This window comes from Notothenia rossii, assembly GCF_949606895.1.
Source record: "Notothenia rossii genome assembly, chromosome: 2".
Lineage (NCBI taxonomy): Eukaryota > Metazoa > Chordata > Actinopteri > Perciformes > Nototheniidae > Notothenia > Notothenia rossii.
Window position 1 is genome coordinate 64,495,949 of NC_136904.1, and position 24,442 is coordinate 64,520,390.

A 24,442-nucleotide genomic window follows, 5' to 3' on the forward strand; every position below is an offset into this window, starting at 1 on the left:
AACGCTCATCATCAATGAGGTCACGAGATAAGTTTGTGCACAGATGGAACAGAGATGGAAGGATGACAGGCAGGTAGGCCATCCAGTTATTTTAGCCGGGTCGGCTAAAATGATTGGTCGTGCTTTTTACAGCGCTACGGCTTCCAGAGATGAATTTTTGTATGTATTTATTGTCAAAGCATTTAATATATTCGTTGCTATCGGGACGTTAAGAGCATTCCATGGAATATAACAAAAAGTGTTTTCTGAAATAAATTACATACCCCATTGAATTATGACTGAAGATCGTCAGCTGTCTTCCTCTCCCGTGTTGTTCCTCGATACGTAAAGGCTGCAGCACCTTTGACAACTTCTCTCTAGATATCAAACATACCGGTAAACCAGCATCTTTTGCTGTGAAAGCATATAACTCTGTCCACACAGAATTAAATCCTGTGTTCCTCCGGTACTTTTCTTTGATTTATCCATAGTTCGCTCATCGAGCCGGGGGTCCCCGCGGGAGTGCCTCCAAGAAAAGGCGCTCGCGCGGGACCGTAGCAGGATGTGACGCATATTTTAGTTGACCTAATTAAAACCGTTTTGTTTTTTATTTATGTGTCACAGTATCACCTCAAAATACAAGATACGAAACATTTTCAACCGTGCAACAAAATAGAAATAGTCCTACAAGTACTTTTATTTTATTTCCTTCTTATTTTTGTCTAAGCTCAAGGGAGCCAGAGCAGAGGGCTTAAAGGGCAGCATGCGGCCCGTGGGCCGCGGGTTGCCGACCCCTGGTATAGGTCATCCAGTGCTAAAGCACCGCCTCTGGCGGTCAGTAAGGATGAAATAGAAAGATAGTTACGTATGTAACTACGGTTCTATGAATCCTGGATGACCGCCAGAGTTCTGGGTCATTCGGAATCTCGTGTTTCTCCGAGAAGATTCCAGAGGACTGAACTCGTTGACAACACCGGAACTTATGCCTTCCGGGGTCATACGAGGTCACACGTGACTTTGTTGATATAAATATTCGACCAACGCATGCGCGAGACAGAAGATATTCAGTGCTAAAGCACCGCCTCTGGCGGTCATCCAGGATTCATAGAACCGTAGTTACATACGTAACTATCGTTTTATTTTCACATGCTAGATTTCTCTTAACCTCAACAGGTGTAATCGAGTATTTGGTAATGACACTACAGGCTGGTTGGATGTGGTCCTGGGGTTTTGGTTCACACTATTTGTACACTTTTTGTCATATGTTGTTCCAGAAGAACCAATTTGCATTGAAGTGTTGCTGCTAATGTTGTGTTGTCGGATTATGGAAATAACACTTTCTCTTTCTTTCCTCCTGTCATCTCCTATTGCAAACTTACGTAAAACACATTCTCATAATAGATAAACTCATAGTTTACAGGATCAAGCTTTTTGAGTTTACCCTGACTGTCTTTCTTAACTTTGTTTAAGCCAGGTATCACAGAGAGAACCTAGCCTGAACTCCTTGAAAAAGGGGCCTTGGGGCACGATTTATATTTTCAGTACTTTAAGTGCCTTGTTCCATCCAACAAAGAGTGGCCAACGTCCAACTGCATGGGAAAAAATGTACATCAAATCTTTAACACAGCGGCAATGTTGTAAACCCGATCCATTTGGTGAAATTGGAACCTACGAAAACAAGATGATACTTCTGAACGGGTGGTACATTTGCAAATGTTTGTAGGAAAAGATCCTTTAATGCAAATCCGGAAACTGGTTGTTCCTCCTCCTCCTGATGGGTTTTCAGGCAGCGCTGATGGCTCGGTGGAACAGGACAGCAGGCAGAGATGGATGTGACTCTGCAACAAGAGCCAGCACTGATTTAAAGCTGCTGTGAATGTGTGCTGTATGTGCTCACCCAAGGACTCTAGATTCCAACGTACGTAAGCAAACAGGTGTTAGAAAATACAGTTTTATGGATAATTTGTGATATGTAACTTTGCACCCTGCCATGCTTTGTGAACACATTCCCTCAAAGCTCCTCAGTCACCCATCAGCAATCCAGGAACCCCAATCCCTATATCACCCCTCACTCCTGCCCCCCCAGCCAATCATCACATCCCAGAGCCCTGTGACAGATGGCCGCAGGGGTCATCAGGGGTTAGCTGGGGCACGGAGGGGGTTGGCTGAGGTTAGGCCGGGGCACAGGGGTGTTTGGGATTGTTGTGACACGGCCTGACTGCCTGTCAGTATGCAGGTGGATGAGTAGCATGTGGCCATGTGGCTCCACTCCCCTCCCCCCACCGTGTAGTCTCCCAAAGTCAGGGCTTTGATTGCAGGTCAAGAAGCCGGGACAGAGGGATTCAGTGGTCATCCTAGACCAATCTGCTTTGGGCTTACTCAGCACCCCCTCGCACCTGTTTTGGAAAAGTGCAGTGTTAAGCTGTGGAGTGGGGAACGGCCAAAGCAAACACAAAGCACAAGGAGAGGACTGATGAACCTGGCCACTTTGGAACCATGATTAATCTGCTCTGATTAACCCCTAAGACCTTTGACCTTTTGGGGTTTATTGATGGTGTGTTTTAATCTGCTTATTTGATGCTCAAATAATTGAATGTTGAACAACATATTGGTCTTTGACTCGCTTATGACTAAAGTTTGGATTTGTCAGACACATTTGGACATCTATGTGACTGCAGCTCTGCAGGCAACACAAATGTATTATATCTATGGATTAAAAGGTTGGTTTCTCTGTCGACTATTCGAACACGTTGGTCCAGAAATATCTGGACGAATGCATTTATCGTCACCGGAGCACAGATTACACTGTCCTCGGTCATCTCATGACTCTTCTTCAAGCATCATGTATTTAAAACAATTGGTGTGAAATTTGGTCCAGATACTGAGCTTTCAGACAAAGAATCCTACTACCACCCTGACCTTTTCTCTAAACCACCATGGTTTTCACATTAGTTAACCTCCATGAAGTCTGTTAAAGATATGCAGCATACTCAGAGTATAAATCTCCATGACTGGTTACTTCTTGACTTTCCCTTTGTGAAACATGTAGTTTTGGGATAATTAGCATAGGTTAGCATGTTAAAACACTTAAAGACAGTACGAATGTTATACATCAAACACATTTGGCACATCAGCATTTTAACTTTATCATTGTTTGCTTGTTGTCTTGTTGAAACATATATACATTTCGACAGTTAAAGATCAAAATAACATTGACAGTGCATCATATACAACATTTGAACAATGTAGGCCTATGATACAATCTTTAAAGTACAGAATGCAAAACACTGACACATGCTAGCAAAGGATTCTCAGTATTCAGTCAAAAATATCTCATGTTTCTCTTTTGGACAGAAGGACAGCGTAACCTGATGGCCTATTTCTCTTTCACACTGACAAGTCCTGGTGGCAGGTCATATCAGGTGTCTGCGTTACAGAGGGAGAAGACGCCTTTAAACAGTTATCTACTGAGAATGGCTGATATACTTCTGAGAAAATTATTTGCATTCCTAGTGTTCTATTAGAGGTCGGTTGACTTGTATCTTACTTATATGTGATGAATACAATTGGGTAATTCAGTTGTACCAAACAGTTTACACTATCCCTCAATTCAACTCCTTACATTTTTCAGGAATTGCAGGTTTAGTCCAAAGCAAGTAGTGTGCACTATCATATGATGCATATACGTTGTATCTGGAAACTATGTACATATGTTATGAGTCAGTGATCAGTAGTTTCCAAAAGATCTTTCCAAGCCTGTAACTAAAATGTTCCTCATAAAACCAGATTAGACCATTATTGTCTCAATGCCAATACACTTTTCCCTAGACAGACTTTACAAGGTTTGCTACAGATTCCTCGATTACAGTCAGAGTTGAGGCAAAGAAAAGACAGTAAAAACAAGTGAGAATGTGAAGAACAAGATATTTGCAGATTGGTTTCAAAGCAGGCACATAACCTATATGTCTACGAAGTGTCTAGACTGTTCAGAAACTGAGTAACTTGCGTCCAACCCTACCTGCACTGACATCCTCTCTGCCCCCTGCCTGCCCATCAAAAACTCAAAATACCTTTCAAAGTAGTTATAGCTATCAAAGGATTTCCAACATTCTTTCCAGTGTCAGGCCAGGGCAGGCTGCTGACTCTAAATGTTGAGAACTCCCTGACTTGATTCAAGGTGATGTCTGCGCTGTAAGCACAAAAAAGACTGGATAGAACTCGGGCTCGGTTCTCGAAACACTCATACCGTTATGAGGAATAAACCATTTGTTAATTGATCTTTAAGACTGAGTTCCTATACCCCTTATTTACATTAAATAGAAAACCTAACTTAATCTAAAACTGCCTCTGGGGCGCTAGAAAGCAAATCCTAAAACAGGTACAGTAAATAGTCAATGTCAATGTGTGTTTTTTCGTTTATTTTCTTACATTCCAATAATACATATACAGAACAATGGTTTCACCGGTGTCTTTCCTGTGGCCTCTCCTGTTGCATATCCTATGCTCCCTGGTAAAAACCATATGCTCTTCTGGTGCGCCAATCCCACCACCTGTCTCAGGTGCCCAAATTACAGAGTTCCCAAAACCGCCTTCAAAATAAAAGCATAAAGAGCTACTTTAATTAACTTAAATAATTACACTAAATGATAGTACATTTACTTGAAACAAAAACAGCAATACAATATATATTAACCATTAAATAACAAATCAATATATAGCTCAATATAAAGTTGTTTAATCATCTAAGAACGAGCAGCCCAACACACAACGCATATAAGGTTATGCACACATACTGTACATCATCTTGGACTGTAGTTCTCATTTGTCCAACACTTTTACCATTACATAGACTAAACCATCTGTACATTTAACATCTATTTAAAACCTGAGTTTCTATACAAATTATTTAGCAAATGCTTCAACTTAAATATTGTGTTTACCAAAGTAATGCTCCTGAGTTTTAGAAAAAGAGTCATTCATCAAGAAAAAAAGGGTTAGGGCTAGGGTTATAAAATCATAAAAAACGACTTAAGAAATCTTAGTTGACGATGAACAAAGCGACCAATTAGTCATCTAATCAACTGAGAACGGGCAGCCCAAACTATATGTATTCCAGACACAGATATTCATGTGTAATGCAATTATTTATGTCCAGGACGTCCTGAAACCCTGATGCTACATAGGAAGCACAACAACAACAAGCTCTCTGGGATCCCATAAGCTCTCTTGACCACCATTGGCTCCCTGAGGATGCACTGCTAAAATAAACAGGCCAACCCAGCAAGAAATGAAAACAATGAAAACCGACGGTGACGGACAACACATCAGTTTGTGTGTGCCGTGTATCTGTGCTTGCTTGCGAGCGTGTTTGCTCATATATGTACGTCAGTGATATCTCTGGGAAAGTATTCTCTCGCTGGGGCCGGATCTTCACTGGCAGATGCATTTGTCTGGTGGGACTGTGGGGATGTGTGTCGATGTGGAAGGGGTTGGCTGTAATCGTGGCAACTGTAAACAGTCACTGGTGTTGAGTTCTTCCTCCTTCCCTCCTTCGCAGTCCACTTTCCGCCGTTTGTTGCGTGCCAGTGCATGTGTCTGTCTATGTCTGTCACCGCCTTGAGTAATGTCCAGAACGCTCCTCTTTAACAACATCGCATGCACAGGGGGGGCTATGACGTGAGCTGTGACTACAGTCCGGTTATACTAGCTTAGCTCACATCTGGAGGAGAGTCAGTTAAACAGATACATTCGAGATAAAATAAAGCCAACAAATAATATATTATCCAATAACAACAGGCAGTTTAGAGAAAGAGACACCAAACATCTGGGTTCAAAGTGTGGAGTGTAACAGATAATGAATGTCTCAAAAGTCAAAGTTGGAAAAGTAGGAACAAAGACGTTTTTTTTTGCTTAAAGCAAACATTGGGCATTTTATTTTGATAAAACTGTCAAAATGAATTGATAATTAATCAACGTAAATATCAATCATCAATACACAAAGTAAATAATAAAAAATATGGTCAATGCTATTATTTTTTAAAAGCCTCTGATATTGCATCCACTACGTTGCATAAGGTCTTTACATGTTGAAATGTTTATACAGGTCAAAATATTAATCAACGTGAACTCATTAATACACAGAGTAATTATTTAAAATATGGACGGATGCTATAACTTCCTTAAACATCTGCTTTGCATAAACTCGGAGGTTTTAAGTTTTTACTTTTTCAAGTTTAACAGCATCTTTTAAGGCACAATTTCCAGTCAAAAACGTTACATTATGTTAATACAGTATACATTTATTATTAGTTTTTTCTTAATTCAAATTCATTAGACATCACATTTAAAAGTTGTAAGGATATTCCTTGAATTTAAATACAAACAATGACATTCAGGAGAAATGTTATTAAAAGAAAGTGTCTGAATTGAATGCAATACACTGATATAAGGTGCGATGGTTGCATGTGACACCTGTTATGACAATTCCTATCATAATCCAGATGAGGAGGGAGTTTGCCACTCACAGTAGAGGCTGGCGTCATTGTCACGTTTGCACTTGTGCTGTGAAAGAGGAGACCCTGACATGAACCCCAACCACTCGCTGGCTCGGCTGCTGGCTCCCACCACAGTAAAACACAACTGATCGGCTGAGTGTTTCATTAAGTTAACAACGCCCTACGTCTTCATTCCATTTTCTTCATGCTTAAAAAGATTTTCCTCAAAATCCTCAGCATGCAGTATTGAATGACCCAGGGAGCCTTGGAGCTATGCAGCTACATTCCGCACCGCACCATCCAAGTATGAAACTAAATGTCAAGTTTCGAGTTGCGGCCAACAGTAGCCGAGGTCTTTCCCAAATGGTATTCCTTGAAACTAAGAGTCACACCTAAAACCCCAACACATAATAAAGACTTTGAGTTAAGGGTGTCTGTACTTCGTCAACTGTGGCTGGGTTAAGAAGAAGTATTTTAAACCTAAGGATCCACATAATCTTTAGGAAAGAGTATGACTTAGCAATGGAGAGCCAAGCAACTTAAACATGGAAAGTAAATGGGATAAACCATTGGGACTTCTTTGTTTAAAGCGACCATATTTTGCAAATGTTCAGGTCCATATTTGTTTATGTTCCTCTACAATGACATTTTTACATGATGTTATGTTCATAAAGGTCTTTATTTTTCTCAAACAGCCTGTTGCTTTTCACCCTCTGTCTGAAACCAGAGCACAGTCCGCTCTTATTGGTTAGCTAGCCGACCCCTTAGATACGTGAGTGTTACTTTGTGATGTCACTCTGTTACAGAGTCCAATGGAGGCGTTTCGGGAGGGGAGTTCGTGGGAGAGATACTTGCTCTGGAAGGAACTTTAGGATTGAATCCTTTGCTGACCATTGCACAACAACCTACAGTATATAACACACTACAGAAAAGAGATAACCCCAAAAAGCAATATAGGGCCTATCTAACGGCCCGTCTACACTACAGGCATGAAAAAATCTTGAAGCTGGGCGTGTCTGAAGCTTGGCAATTTTTTGCGAGCAACCAATCACATGAATCTCCCGCCCCCGACATACAAAGCAATAGCAATGTTAAAACGAAGTAAACTGGATATAAACTCTCCAAACAGGCGAAAAAACTATCAGTTTCACCCACTGTCTCTGCCACCTCCCTCCATGCCTGGTTCCTCCGGTTTGTATCCCGGTAAATAGTTCCGGTCGTAAAGAACCGGGTGATTTGCTACCGTAATATCTCGTTTGGAATATGAGGAAATGAACTGCGGTCTGGCTCTCCCAGCTTGCACGCGGTTTGATCGGCTGCGCTTGCACTGGCGGGATTTGCATAAACGGGATTTGATTGGCTGATGCCAAGCATCGAGCCTCAAAAGTTGAACATTGTTCAACTTTTGATGCCGATAGATGCTCGTGATGCTTGCAAAGCCATGCCATGCTCCCCACAATGCAGTTCGGCGAAGATTAAACATCTTCTACGTCACCCCATTCAAGTGAATGGGCGAAGCGTTGAAAGCATTTTTTGATGCCTGTAGTGTAGACGTACCGTAAGTCTTATTTTGTTAGAGTTAGGGTTAGGGTTAACCCATGTTTCTTAAAGGTCCCATGTCATGCTTTTCCGGTTATTACCCGTCCCCTTGTGTGTTATGAAGGTTTGTATGCATGTAAACCAGGGGTGTCAAACGTACGGCCCGCGGGCCGGATCAGGCCCGTGAACAAGTTTAATCCGGCCCGCGAGATGATTTTGGAAAGTATAAAAAATAAAAAGAGCTGCAATTTTTCAATGAAAGAAACTGCTGTTCTAAATGTGTCCACTGGGTGTCGCAATAGCAATTATGTGAAGCGAGCAAACTATGTATAACGGGGCTGAGGAAGTAATCCTGTGTTTACAGTCTATCGTGCTTGGCTTCCTCACTCCCCAAAATGTCGCTATCAAAAAAGAGAAAAGTGGACACAGAGTGCAGAGTTTTCTAAGAAAAATGGTCATCCTCCTATTTATTCACGGAAGTGAATGGGAAACCCGTGTGTTTGGTTTGTTCGCAGCACGTTTCAGTGCTGAAAGAATATAACCTTCGTCGCCACTATGAGACTCAACATGCCGACAAATATGATAACTTGAAAGGAAAACAGAGAAGCGAAAAGGTGAAGGAATTGCTGGCGGGTCTGAAAAAACAGCAGTCTGTGTTTACTCATAGCCGAGAAATCGGCGATGCTGCAGTGAAAGCCAGCTACCTTATTGCTAATGAAATTGCAGTGGCTTCAAAACCATTTAGCGAGGGTGAATTTGTGAAGACATGCATGCTGACAGCTGCAGAGATTGTGTGCCCTGAAAAGCGTCAAGCTTTTGAAAATATCAGCCTGACAAGAAACACAGTTGCACACAGGATTTCTGATCTTTCGGAGGATTTGGACAGCCAATTGAAGCGCAAAGTTAAGTCGTTTATTGCGTTTTCAGTTGCAATTGATGAAAGCACGGACATTACAGATGTTGCGCAACTGGCCATATTCATCCGCGGAGTTGATGATACTTTGACCGTAACCGAGGAGTTTGTGGAGTTGGTGCCGATGACGGATACCACGACAGCGGCTGATATTTTCAACACACTCGAGGGTGCCCTGGACAGAGTCGGAGTGGACTGGTCACGCGCTGTCAGCGTGGCTACAGACGGTGCGCCTTCAATGATCGGGAAAAAAGCAGGTGTTGTGACGAAATTCAGGGAAAAAGTGCAGACTGCAAATGGAGGACGTGATTTTTGGACTTTTCACTGTATTTTGCACCAGGAGGCATTGTGTTGCAAGTCATTAAAGATGGATAACGTCATGAAGGTGGTCGTCCAAACTGTTAATTTCATCCGATCAAGAGGCTTGAATCACCGTCAGTTTGACAACCTTCTCAGAGATAAAGACCACAACTACGGCCTGCCTTACCACACCGAGGTAAGATGGTTAAGCCGAGGCATTGTGCTGAGGCGTTTCTTTGATTTACGAGAGGAAATTGAACAATTCATGAAACAAAAAGGCAGACCAGTGTTAGAATTTAAGTCCAAAGAATGGATGCAGGATCTTGCGTTCATGGTGGATGTTACAGAGCACTTGAATAACTTGAACACAATGCTGCAGGGGCGCAACAAAGTTGTAACGCAGTATTATGACAGCGTATGTGCGTTCAAGTTGAAGCTGTCATTGTGGGAGACGCAGCTCGCGGGAGGTGATGCAGCGCACTTTCCTTGTCTGAAAAATGTGTGCGATACCCAACATGTCGCAGACATGAAGCGGTTCAAAGATAAACTAATAGGACTATTGCGGGAGTTTGAGCAACGCTTTGAGATTTTTGGTGAACTGGAGAAAGACTTCAAAGTTTTCTGCTCGCCATTCACCGCGAATGCCTCTGATCTGCCCGTCAACATTCAACTTGAAATAATAGACTTGCAGTGTGACTCAGATTTGAAGGGGAAATTTGCTGCAGCTGGCTTAGACACATTTTATCAGTATCTTTTGCCAGGTTACCCCAACTTGACAGCCCTTGCTGCAAAAGTGTTGTGCATGTTTGGAACCACGTATATTTGTGAGCAAGTTTTCTCTGTAATGAGCATCAATAAAACAAAGCTGCGCTCAAGGCTCACGCACAAGCACTTAAATGACATCCTGAAATTGGCTGCCACTCAGGCTTTGACCCCTGATATTGATGCACTTGTGAAAGCTAAAAGATGCCAGGTTTCAGGAGCAAAAACAACAGTGGGTAACCCAACTTAAAATGCTGCATAAGACACTGCACCCTGATATAGTCATCTAAAAAATGATTGTCTTCTCTGCAGATTGAAAGAAAGTGAACAGTGTGTGATTTACTGTAATAATGACAGTAACTTCAGTTCATAAGTTAGGTTTGTTGAAATTGTTCATGCATTGCACAGCTTTTATTTATCAATAAGTAATGTAGCCTACAAGGCAGGAAGTAAGTAACTCAACCCTCTTGAAAAGTTTCTACCTCAATTTGTCTCAATCATTTGGTGAGTTAGTACAGGATTAATATGTTAAAATGACAAATTAGTTATTTGAGAAGAGTTTTTGTATTTTGTTCATTCCCAGTATATGACTTAATGTTGTTGTATGGCTTTTTGTTGATACGCCAAGTCTAAATGTGCTTGTACTGTTATTGCACTAAAGTTCACTAAACTTAAACAAAGAAAACAATCTGAAGTTGTCGTCATTTTTTTGTTATTATGCTATGATTTTACCGCTCCGGCCCACTTGGGAATAGATTTTCCTCCATGTGGCCCCTGAGCTAAAATGAGTTTGACACCCCTGATGTAAACGGTCTGCAGAGTCAAATACCCTCAAAGTACACCATGTAGCGAGTAAAACTCTAACACAGAAAATACCTGTCTATGCTGCCCCAGAATGCCTCGTTAGAGATTTCTCATTTTCCATTGTTTGCTTCCTGGGTTCTATTTCGTATATGGCTTCGCCCTCAAAGGCTATTGCTATTGGGTAATCCCCCTGCACCCCCGCGCAGCACTGAAACACTTGTAGTCCACGCCCACCCACAAGGTGGGCCCCACCCTCGGGCCTCCTTCCGGTATAAATAGGAAGGCGGCCCGGCAATCTGCTCTCTCTTTTCTTCAGCAACCAGCAGCAGTATTGAAGCACAGGAAAATTAAGTCATGAGCAACAACTGTGTCCGTGATTGTCCCTCATGTAAGACGGGGTTTATCATGAGCTATGACCTACACGCGATATGCGAATCCTGCCTGGAGCCAGAACACGTGTACGCGGCTCTCAGCCAGCAGGTCGCTTGTTCGAATTGTGCCCGTCTCCCGTCAGCCGACAGGAAGCGAAGAGCGGACGCTCTAGCTGCTACGGCTGAGGAGGACGATTGGCCCGTCCAGGAGCACAGGGACGACAGCCTGTCTCTGGAGCCGAGTGCTGGGCAGGAGTCGGACGACTCCTACCCCGTCGCCCTACATGGCTCGCCATGCGGCTCTCCCCTCCCCCCTCTCCCCCGGACGGGGGAGACGGGGTCGGAGCGAGGTACGAGTGTGGCGGCCGAGCACGCGGTCCCCTTCTCCGTTGCCACGGCGCTGCCGGCGTTGGGGGGCTCCTCGTTCCCCCATGACGGGAAAGGGTGGCTCTGGATGACATGACCGGAGTTTTTCCCCGGGTTCAGACGGGCAGGAGTGACCCGATCTGGCCGCGCTTCCCAGCCATTAGGAGGTACCGGGAGGGGGTTGCACCGAACCCGAGGACCCTGAGGGCTCCGGTGACCACCTTTGTTCCGTTCACTAAGGTGGAGGGATTCACTGAGGAGGGTTTCCCAACCACCCCCGCTCTGGAGCCGAGCTTGACAGCGTTTTTTGGGGTTAGGCAGGCCAACTTGATCGCCGGACGGCGCCTTACGTTTGCCTCCCCAAAGGACCAGTATGTCGCCCGCCAGGCTGACCGGGCGCACCAATGTGCTGTTCAGGCGTCTGCGGCGGCAAATAACATCGCGTTGCTGGCCAACTCGGTGGTTACGCTGGTGGAGCGGTCCACCACCGTGGCTCCAGAGGAGGCGGAGGAGATCAGCAAGGCGGCCAGCTCGGCACTCACGCTGTGTGCATCCGTGGCTGTCTCCCAGGCGAGGATCGCAGCGTGGATGACGCAGATCCAGCGCCACCTCTTGCTGCAACAGGCGGCTGTTACAGAGCCGGCCAGGAAGGTCTTGCTGGATGCTCCGATCAGCCTGGACGGGCTGTTTGGACCCCAGTTTTTAGCCATGGTAGAGTCCATGAAGGCGGCAGCGGAGCAGGCGGATGATATCCGCCAGCACGTTGGCTGGCTCAAGCCGGCGGCGAAGGCTCAGCGACACCAGCGGCAGCAGCAGCAGCAGCGGCCAACCCGGCCACAGCGACAGGCAGAGAGACGCTCACAGCAACCGCAGCCGAGGCGTCAGACTCGTCCGTCGGCGGCGGCAGGGGCACCGTCCCGCGCCTCCGCTCCCCCACCAGTGGAGGGAGCACCAGTGGATGGAGCGCTCCACGAGAGCCGCCGAAGAAGCAGAGCCGGCCATTACGGTTTGGGGGGGAGTGTGAAGGAAATAAAAATGAAAGCTTATTTCCCAACCTTTTGTCTGAGTCATCAGTTTCAAATGTGTTTCACATATCCCCCACTCTGGGTGAACCAGCTGCCTATGACCTATCGGTTAATAGCCAGCAGGGTTTGTTACATTTTAATCTATCGGTTAATAAATTCAATTAACTTCAATATTAAAAAAAAAATCTTCCCGGGGGAGCATCCCCCCAGACCCCCCTAGAGGAGGTGAGGACCTAGAGGAGGTGAGGACCCCTCTAGAGGAGGTGAGGTCTGTCCCCCACTCATAAAAAAATAGCACTTTACCCCTACCTATATGCCGTGAGCTGATCATGGAGCCTTAATTGTAAAAGTCATTCAGATGCAATTAGCCTATATAAAAGGCCTCAAATTGGAAGCACTGTATGTGCCGTCTTTTTCACTAAATTCTGCAATAGGTAGATCTCGCCTTTCACTTAGGTCGAGGTCGTGATCTTGGGCTTAAAAAAGTTGGTGACCACTGATGTAGACGTTAAAGAGAAGAGGCCCCAGGATGGAGCCTTGAGGAACCCCACATGTCAGATTTGTCAACTCAGATGTGTATTTACCTAAAGAAACAACGTTTTTCTGTCCTTTAAGTTGGATTCAAACCAATTTAGAACTGTTGCCGAAAGTCCCACCCAGTTTTCTACTCTGTCTAGTAATATGTTGTGGTCAACAGTGTCAAACGCAGCACTGAGATCTAATAATACTAACACTGAAGTTCTGCCACTGTCTGTGTTTAAGTTGATGTCATTGAAGACCTTACCAAGAGCAGTCTCAGTACTGTGGTTTGGACGAAAGCCTGACTGGAACACATCAAAACAGGTATTTAAATTCAAGAAATTACTCAACTGTTGAAAAACAACTTTTTCAATGATTTTACCTAGAAATGGCAGGTTTGATATGGGCCTGTAATTGTTCATTACTGAAGCGTCTAGATCAGGGATGGGCAACTTTGATGGTGGTGGGGGCCACATCATTGATGTACTGGCCACCAGGGGGGCGCAGATTCACTTTGAACACACACACACACACAAATTCCATGTGTTGTATGTAATTATTAACAAATATACTAAGTCTGACCTCTTCACTGACATTTTACAATCAGGGAACATGCCCAAAAAATGGGAACATCCTCTAATAAGCTCACTAAACAAATATCGGTTCACAGAAATGTTATATTTCATTTTTACAAGTGGCATGTTTGTATTGAACAGGTTATTGAACAGTGGAATAAAACTATTTTAAACTATTGGAAAGCACGGAAAATGTGTGTGTATTGAGATTAACCATTAAGATGACATACACATGAAGTCATGAACACTAACCCAGACATTAGTTGTCTAACTTGAACCTAAAACACTTGTAGCCAGTCTCTGCATTCCCCTTATTCCACAATAAGGGAAATGTTAACACAGACACATGTCAGCCTGTTCCTCAGCACCACTCCCCCTCCCTCCCGCTGAAATTATGAATGAAAAGCGTAGTAATCATAGATAACAAGGCAGGGTCCGTGACAGTTTGTTTTCATCTGATTTCAAATAAACAAAGTCTTGGTTTTAAGAATATTAAACTTGTTTCTCAAAATTCAGATGATAAATACAACTTTTAAGCTTGTAAAGGCATAATTACAAGAGGCAACTTAACGTCACAGCAGGCATAACAACAGCCGGTGTTTCTTGTGAGGGTTTCCCTGGGAAACAAACACAATACACACAAATGTGTCACAGATTATTTCGCGGTATTTGAAATCATGTACGCAGCTCGCAACGTAACTAGGAGTCTAGTGGACGGTATCAGTAATACAAGTAAAACATTTTAATTTTAATTTTATTTTTTATTATTAATTACGTTGTTTATAAATTAATCTGAAGGCCGCAAAAAGAGGAGGTGGGGGCGCCATTTGCCAATCCCTGGTCTAGATTATGCTTTTTAAAGAGCGGTTTAATGACTGCAGTTTTCAGGGTCTGTGGAAAAACAACTGAATGAAGAGATTTGTTTACTATATGAAGTAAATCTGAGGCCATGCAAGGAAAAACATCTTTGAAAAATCCTGTTGGAATAATATCAAGGCAGCAGGAGGAGGATTTCAGATGTTGTATAATGTCCTCTAGGTTTTTATCATTAATCTGATGGAATTGTGTCATGGTGTTTGAATTGATTTTAAGTGGACACAGGGACAACACATTTGCTGTACCTGACACAGGGGCACAGACTGCTTCTCCGATTTTCAGAATGTTGTCAGTGAAGTGAATCTAAGGTCGCATTCACAACTAATAGTCTGCTTCTCTGGTGCGCACAAGACAACAATTTGTTACATTGTTTAATTTTTCAGAAGGTTCGGTTTGCTTTCACACGGGCAAAACTCAAACGGACTATAGAGGATTGACTTTTGCTCTTTTAATACTGGTTTAATATCACCATACTCGAGAACAGTGTTGTGCTAGTTACTGAAAACCAGTAACTAGTTACAATACTAGTTACTTCATTTCAAAAGTAACTCAGTTACTTTACTGATTACTTACACCAAAAAGTAATGCGTTACTGTGAAAAGTAACGTTTTAGTTACTTAGAAAAAGGGCTCCCAAAAAAAAAGAAGCTCCCATTAATGCCCTTATAGCCTTCATTTAAGTACTGTTACTGCATTGGAGAATAATACAATCTGTTGATCAACTTGACATGCATTCGCATCACTGAACTCTGCTAAGCAATGTGGTCTATACAAACACAAAGATATGTTTCAAAGTGCCAATTTATCGTCGTCAGAGAGCGATTCCGGTTGATACATGGCAAAGGCTTTCACAAAGTTAGAGCCGTTATCAGTAACCGTGGAGGTAACTTTTGTTGACACTCCATACAAAGAGTGAATGTGGTCAATCTCACTAGCAATAAGATCGTACGTGTGCCTACCCTTTATCCTTTTACAGGCCAACGCAGCTTTCTGGCGTTGTAAAGTGGTGGGGTTTATCCAGTGAGATGTTATCCCGAGGAAGCTTCTGTTGTGGACAGACCAAATGTCTGCGGTGGTCGAGATGTATTCCAGCCCCTCAAATGTTTTCTTTAGCTCGCTATCCATTTTGGTATATTCTTTCTCCAGGTAGTTGGAAAACGTTTTGCGTCCCATATGCCGTGTGCCGCCCGGACATGGTATCATGCTTACTAGCTCCCTGAAAGCGGGTGACTCCACTGTAGAAATAGCCTGCACGTGTTCAACAACATACCGTGCAATGGCTTTATCCACTTTTCCCTGGCTAGCAGTCCCTCGGTTGAAATCCAGCCGCTGTTGCTTGGGTGGAGGTGGGGTGGCGTCGGATGGCTCTGGGTCTGTGGTCTTAACTAATAGCTTCGTCCCAGCATGTTGTTTTTGCAGATGTTTTAACAGATTGGAATTGCTGTTTTGAGCAGTAGATAGGATATTTGACCCGCCAAGACACAACTTACACTTAACTAACACATTCTTTTCTTTATGCTCGAGAAAAGTAAAATAGTGAGCATATCTTCATGCGGAGAAACTCGACTTGTGCTCCGCCGTCGCCATGATAGTATTGTTAGTAGGCTAACTAAACACAAACACGCCCACAAAGCGTCTCCGCATGTGACACAGGAAGTATCTAAGTACATTTACTCAAGTACTGTACTTAAGTACAGTTCTCATCTCTGTTCGCCTCGCTGTTGGCGCCGCTCACCAACGTCTGGGAGCCGAGACCATATAAAAAAAATAACGGAGTAACGCACCATGTAGTAACGGTAACTGAGTTACTGAATTTAAAAAATAACGCGTTAGAGTACTAGTTACTGCCAAAAATAACGGCGTTACAGTAACGTGTTACTTTGTAACGCGCTAGTCCCAACACTGCTCGAGAATAAGCGTCATTAGCTGTTGCTTTTCCAAAATCTATATAATCACATTCAAGTAAATTCACATTTTCTCTTGCCAAATTTGGGCATTAAAATTGGTTCCAAATATGAATGGAAAGAAAGCAATTAAACATAACTTTTTACATTTTCTGTAAGAACAGAAATGTCAAATTTCCACATTGTTTAGATATTTCAAGGTTCTACAGTTGCACATTTAATAAAGTTATCTACAATGGTTCAATATCACACTCGAGACTTAGCGCCACCAGCCATCTATCTCGCTTTTCCAGTAAGTAAGTACATAAATTCACATTTTCTATTGCCAAATCACGATTTGCTTAAAATATCCACCAAATCAGAAAATTAAGTGTTTTGGCAGGAAACAATGAAATTAAACTTAAATGTTTGTATAAACTTGACATTTCCATTAAAGTAATGAAAAACAGGAAAAAGTTGACTGTCTGCGTGGAAAACTTTCTGGACTAGTCTACTATCCTGATACACAAGTGGTAGGGCAGTGAGTTGTATAAGTGAGAGGGGCGGGGGGGAGAAGCAAGCTAATCAAACTCCTGTTGTCCACACAAAGGTCACAACAGAAAGCCCCATCTGCTCCCTGACCTTGACCCGGCGTCAAATCACCCTCAGCTTTGTGTATGTGAGTGGGCTGATGTATGTGTGACACTGGTGCTGCTACACTACCCCCAGGGTTTAATGGCAGGGGGGGGTTGCTGCTGCTGCTGGGGAGATGGAGAGGTGACGACCTTTGACCTTTCTCCAATTCTGTGGACTCAGTGTCAGAGCCACAGCTGCAACATCTAGCAGGTGTGACGACTCATTTTCAGCTCAGAGCTGCAAATCTGAACAAGCAGAGGCGTTGAGTGTCGAGTCAGTCAGAGGAATTTATTCAGGCTCCAAAACACCGGAGGATGATAGTAAGATTTGTACAAATACAATAAACTGGGACATTTCTTTTTGGTTGACTGCACAGCTGACTCCTGTTGTGGGATGGTTCATATTAGCTTCATTTCCATGGAGTTCACTAATCAGGCAATTAGAGATTACAATAGAAAACATTCAAAAGTAACTTTTTTATCTTAAAACGGTATTCTACGCAGTAGTGGAAGATGTACAGGAGAAATATAAAATGGTACAAATAGCCAAGTTACAAGTTACAAGTCCTGCATTAAAATGTTTACTTAGGTAGAAATTAGTGCTGTCAGTCGATTAAAATATGTAATCGCGATTAATCGCATGATGTCCATCGTTAATCGCGATTAATCGCAAATTAATCGCACATTTTTTACCTGTTCTAAATGTACCTTAGGAGTATTTTTCAAGTTTGTAATACTCTTATCAACACATGAGTGGACAAATATGCTTTATGCAAATGTTTGTTTATTATCATTGGAACAATGACAAATATTCTCCTGAATATTCTCAATACAACAACCTGGAACCTCTCTCTCTCTCTTACACTCTCTCCCAACCCTGTGTACTTCTCTGCACTGAGCCAGTTGCTCAAACAGACAAGCCTGTTTACAGTTGTCGGCAAAATGCCACTCCTCTGTCTTCATAACAGTCAAAGCATGAGACTGAAGTTCCCACCTACAGTAGGGTCAAAATAATGCGCTGTGATGTGCAGTCAACACGTTGGATGCGATCCGAATGATCTCACACGGTCCCTCATCCTCCACAATGTTAATTGTCCTGCAAGCTGTAGCCACCGCCACCCATTTAGCTATCACTGTTGAAAGATTGCTGCTCGAAGACGCCGTGTCCAGGCGTCTGCCCGGCAAACTTTCAAGCGTGGTCTGCCGGAAGCGAGCGGCAGGAGCGGGGCTGTCAGCATCAGCTGTGTGCTTGGCTTGCTGTTTAAAACACCTTTTTTTATCCATATCTCTCGCTAGAATCTACCACCATCCAACTAACAACAACAACAACAACGTCAAGCCTTCGGGCTCTGAAACTACGGGCGGGCAGAGGACGAATACACATGCGTTAATCACACGTTAAAATAATTAGTGGCGTTAAAAAAAATTGCATTAACTTGACAGCCCTAGTGGAAATACTAAATTATTAGCATCAAAATAAACTTAAAGTCACACAACTAAAAGTACTCTATTATGCAGAATGGCCGGTTTTGGAATAAAACGTTTTTATAACACTGGATTATAATGTGTAGGCCTATACAGTTTGTATGATTGATCCTTTATATTCATTATTTAATTTAGAAGTTGGTAAAGGTGGAGCTAACTTTGATGACTCTATATATGTTTTGTTATACGCTCCCTTCACTGGCTTCCAGTAACTGCTAGAATCCACTTCAAGACACTGGTACTTGCGTACCATGCTGCGAATGGATCTGGCCCTTCCTACATCCAGGACATGGTTAAACCGTACACCCCAGCACGTGCACTCCGCTCTGCATCAGCCAAACAGCTCGCTGCACCCGCACTGCGAGGGGGACCCAAGTTCCCGTCAGCAAAAACACGTGGGTTTGCTATCCTGGCTCCAAAATGGTGGAATGAGCTCCCCATTGAAATCAGGACAGCAGATAGCTTACACATCTTCCGACGCAAACTGAAAACTCATCTCTTTAGACTCCACTTCGAGCGATAGAATTACTAACAAAGCACTTATATACTAATAAAGGGCTGGCTTTCTAAATGCCAGTTGAGTAGCACTTGAAATGTTTGGCTCTATGAAACCTGATGTACTTATATGATTCTGTTTTCTTAAAGGTTGTATCTTCCTGGTCGAATGCACTTATTGTAAGTCGCTTTGGATAAAAGCGTCAGCTAAATGCAATGTAATGTAATGTAATGTAATGTAATGTTAAAATTAAAAATACATATTTTTATGACAGGTAGCTTAAAGGTGGGGTAGGTAATTTTGGAGAAACCAGCTCGAGTGGCTAGAATTTGAAAATACACAGCCGGTGTCAGTACCATATGTGTTCGCCCTACCATATGTGTTAGGGGTCCGTCGCTTACCAATGACGTCACGCATTGTGATTGGCTGTACGGTAATCGCACGCTGATTGGTGTGACTAGGGGCGCTGACTAGGGTATACCGGGCGGTATACCGGGGATAACGGGTCACAACCATAAGCGACCTGTTATCCTTCAGGAAACGACAGCGAAGCATCTGGGGTGTTTTCTCCACATAACTGCTCACGTCACTGTCACTAGTATTATTTATATATACTAGGGCTGTACCCAAATATCAGAATATTCGTACGTTGAATTAGCCTACTATTCGGATATTGGTTTTGTTTGTTTTTTCCCCGTTTATTTTTCAAATTGAATTTATTGAAATCTCCAATATCAACGTAAGAGTTTTGTTCGGGGGGTGCTAACACTTAACCATAAACGTTATTGTTTACTTTCTCCATCTTAAAATGTAGATATTACTTTTCTCCGTTAATCTCCGTCACGTTGTTTCCATAGCAACAACAACTTCCTGTCAACAGCGCTGCCTCTCCTTCAAAAATAAAAGCATGTCCATAAATAGGAAGCCAAGCCAAATTACACTTAGACATAGACAACTGCAACGAAAGTAACACAACACACAATGCAATATCCTTTTCAATTTCAAAGAACACAAATTGTGTTACATTAACAAATAACTATAAAACATCGATACTGTAGAATAACAAAATGAATGTCGTGAACACACCGAAATACACGTGTTGAAGCGGTTCGCTTCTGATAACTACGCCCCCCCCCCCCCCGGGCCAAATATTCGGACGAAGTAAAGAATGAAGTGTGTGTTTAAATTAGGGCCGGGACTTTAACGCGTTAATTAAGATGAATTAATTACACAAAAATTAACGCATTTTAATCGCACTTATTTTTGCACCGCGGAACGTTTCTCACTGGATGAGTTTCAGGGGTACCGATTATACTGGAGCACCAACTAATGTTCATGACTTCAGACAACAACAAACCACAGTGAACAATAGTCAAACTTGAACGAAGAAGCTGATGAGACCGCTTTGGTTGGCCCCGTGGATGGGACATTTTGTTTTAAAAAACAGATGGATCGAAGCGTCGATAAGAGCACGGTTGTTTGCAAATTATGCAAAAAGGAATTTGCATATCACCGCAGCACATCAAGCCTCAAGTATCCCCTCAATGCAAAACCTATAGCAGCTAGCGTGGAAGCTAGCGTGGACGTTAGCCCGACTCGGAGTACAAGGACCCACACCCAATTCGCGTTGATCAAACAGTGGCCTATGCAACAGAGAGATTTTATTTTTCATCAGGATATTGGAAGAATAGGAGGGATTGAGGTCAATCACTGGCACTTTTTTATTTTATTTTAAATGGTACAGTACACTTTATGTTGAACTATTTATTATGTTGTTGGTGCAACTGGCACTTTATGTTGAACTGTTTATTGTTTTGGCCAAGGTTATTGAGAGAGTTGGACTGAAATGTATTAGATTTTTTAAATCAACTGTTGGTAAATCAACAAAGTCTGTTATGGCCTCTGAAGCAACAGAGAGATGTTTTCTAATAGTCAGGGTTTCCAATGTTCTGAATGTACTTGAAAGTATTGTGTTTTACTTAAAAAACAAAGTGTTATAGTTTACAGAAGGTCTACCTACCTATAGGCTACCTGAGTCTCTGAAATGTAATATATTCCTAAATATGCTATTGCTACACTTTATGGCAAAAATTGCACTTTTCTGTAGGTCTTGGTTAAGTACCATCTTGAAAAAAATAAACAATGTTTTGTTGCTTAAGCTTACTGTATGTATTCAGTCATTATTCAATGGTATACTAAAATCCATGTGAAAAAAATTGCTTCTCACTGTTCTCAGGTCAAATATTTATATGTGATTAAAAATGCGATTAATTGCGATTAATTAATTACAAAGCCTGTAATTAATTAGATTAACTTTTTTAATCGAGTCCCGGCCCTAGTTTAAATGTTAGCACCCCCCGAAGAGGCTCAAGCTCTTACGTTGAGTTTCAATACATTCGGAATTTGTGTAAAATGTCCTCTTGGGTTGCCGTACAGCCAATGCGTGACGTCATTGGTAAGCGTAACGGACCCCGAACACATCTGGTAGGCCGAACACATGTGGTACCTACACCGGAACAAATCTGCCACTTCCTTACAGAGCCCCTCCTCCAACACACACAAACGTGCACATGACCAATGAGTGTGAGGATCCACAGTTTTGCCTCCCTCTTTTTCCCTTCTGTGTTAGTTGTTGTTTGTCTGTAGGCTTATTTGAGACAAGCGAGACCGACGCAGACCTGCGCAATTGCGATCGCCGTCTTGCTAGATGGTTAGTCATTTTGTCCGACTTGCTCTGGAGGCTCGCCTACATGAGACGTTGAAATCTCGCGGGACAAAGACGCACGCAGACTTGAGAGCGCGGCGAGGCAGCGCAGTTTCTCTCCATTGGCTGCGGAAGATAAATGCTTGATGGGAAACAACTCGCTGGTATCTCGAGTCTGAGCGCTCATTGGTGGTTTTTACCCAAGCGGCAAACTCTGGGGAAGAGCCGGGACGCCAATACGGAAGTGCTACACACTGCAGTTCCTATATTGGCCGATAGGCGATGGCTGCAGAAAGGGGCAATTTCCATAGACCCCCATGTTAAAATGCCCAATTTTACAGCAGAAAAAAACATGTTTCTACCCCTGGCTCCATACATTTTATTATCGATATAGTTAGATTCCACCTTCATGATTATGGATCTGTGAGTGAATTGTTTTCTAACACGACCCTTTTATTTATATTGGGTCTTAAAGTTTTTGCATAAATTAGGGCTTGGTCACATTGAGTGACGGCTCTGTCAAGTGAATGCTGTTGCTAGCTCCTTGTCTCTCTGCTAGCTGCTCCGTGAAGCTAGCTACAGGGACTCTGCCTGGTCAGTTCATCCAGGAAACACAACTTGAAGCCGGCCGTGGTTGTTTGTTCTTCATGTTTATATATTGGGCTATTGTGAATGGCTCTGCAGTTAAAACAGACGTGCATGAATGCAGTTTTGCGGTAAGTGAAATTCGAGTGCTTTGTTTATGTGTTAAGGATTTTAATCTACGTAATGAATGTTAAGGCTTGGGTTAGCGTGTAAGCGAGTGGTAGCTACATCGGTGCTAACGATGCTAATCGTAGCCTCCAAGTTAAAATCATAGACTGTATATATAAAGGTTAAAACAAAATAGAGAAGTGTTAAGTGTAAAGTGGGATAATACTGTTGAACAAGCTGCTTCTGTTTGAGGTTGATAAAATAAGGTCATCCTTGTAACTTAGAGAGATATTTTATTATGTAGGTAGGAACTGTATGCATCGCTAAGGTTAATTTAAATTGGCTATGCTCAAGTATGTAGACAAGCTAAGGTCGAAGTAGTGTATGTGAAATCAGCCTCACAATAAGATGTTTGTATATTACAATTATTAATGTCATATTTCAAGATGATTACTTAGATATTACATATGGTTGGTTGAGCTGGAGTTCATTATTGAGCTTACACGAACCCAAACCTTGTTGTTTTTATTAATTGCATTACCAAATGGGTATCAAATAAACAGTAAGCATTGGTAACACAACTTCCAAAGTTACAGTAAAATAAAAAGGATTCGGACAATACACAATCCAACATGTTCAACAGAAGAGAATCAGTTATATTGTTTGTACACATGGTACTTTACATATATATCTGTTTGTTTAAGGTGTCCAGGTGATGCAGACAGGCTGGACCAGAGAGTGAGAGACAGAACTGGACTCCTCACAGCAGTGAACTTCAGCTCAGGTACAAAGACTCTTTTTTCATACTGTACAAAGAATCAAGAAAGATATTGGTTTAAATGAATGAAGTATTGACTTTAATACACTGATATACATTCCATTAAACAATACTAAATCACCTACACACCAGTGAAGTTGAGGGTTTTTTCTGTGCAAAAAGTTACATTTAGAGGTTAACAAGCAATATCATTTTGTCAGTTTTCTAATTTAATGTATTAAAGGCAAAGATATTTAACACATAGTGAGAACTGCTACTATTTATCTCTGAATATTGTTCAAAAAAAGTGATAAAAGTTATTCTTTCAGTGAGACAACAGAGCAAGCTTCTACAGTTGTACTACGTTTTTATAACAGTTAAATATTATTTTGATAATAACATATATTTCAATGTTGATGAACTTCATACTTTTCATTCATAATCTGATTGTCTTTGTAGCTCACTGTTTAAATAAAAAAAAAACATTACAAATACAAAATAATCATATCTACAGCCCCTAAACACACAAACACGCCGCTTTCATAAATAACACACTTGTTCTGCAATAATATGTTTTATGTTTCCTGTAATTTTTGTTTGGAAAGGACATGCCTGAAAGACACAACATGTTCTCCTTCTCTGAGGGTCAAGAAGAACATCCAAGAGGAAAATTAAAAGCTGATGCTATGAGATTTTAAGACCAGTACACTAAAAAACTACTTTTATTGTAAAAACAGTCAGCTGATCGAATGCACCTATTTCCACATCTACATTCCATCAGCTGATTATTTCTATTTGCCTCGCTTTATGAGCTTCACATCACTTGTGCCTTGTACCGCAGAGTTTGCAACGTCACAAATAAATGGGGCCAATCTTCAGTCAGATGTGAATGTGTAATCTAACATTTTCAGTAAGAATAATGGACGAAAGGAGTGCAAATACAAATACAATTGATTGAAATGTGAACCAAAACTTAATCAAACATGTTTTAAATAAAAAGCACATATGGACAGAGGGTGTAAACCTATTAAATGTATAAGTAAACACATTTAGTCATATAAAGTGACAGACTAGGCCTGTGCAGTTGGTATCAGCTTTGCCCAGCATGGGCTCCTCCATCAGGCCTGGTCCTCCTCGCAGAGGAAAGACCCTCAGTCCTCTCCAAACCAACAGACAGGACGTCCATCACACAGAGTTTTCTCCCTGAAGTCTCTGCAGTTTTCTGGACACCACGCTGTCTCAATCCGTCCACACTGAATATGAGAGG

The 24,442-nt window shown here is 42.3% G+C and overlaps 1 long non-coding RNA gene across 1 annotated transcript in view; it reads left to right on the forward strand.

Annotated features, from left to right (window-relative positions):
• Positions 1-23,341, forward strand: part of LOC307029133 — a 60,754-nt gene extending 37,413 nt beyond the window's left edge. The window contains exons 3-4 of the long non-coding RNA XR_013805232.1: positions 13,316-13,396; positions 23,123-23,341. This is a non-coding gene — a long non-coding RNA (uncharacterized lncRNA). The remainder of the gene's footprint in view (positions 1-13,315; positions 13,397-23,122) is intronic.
• The last annotated feature ends 1,101 nt before the right edge of the window (positions 23,342-24,442 follow it).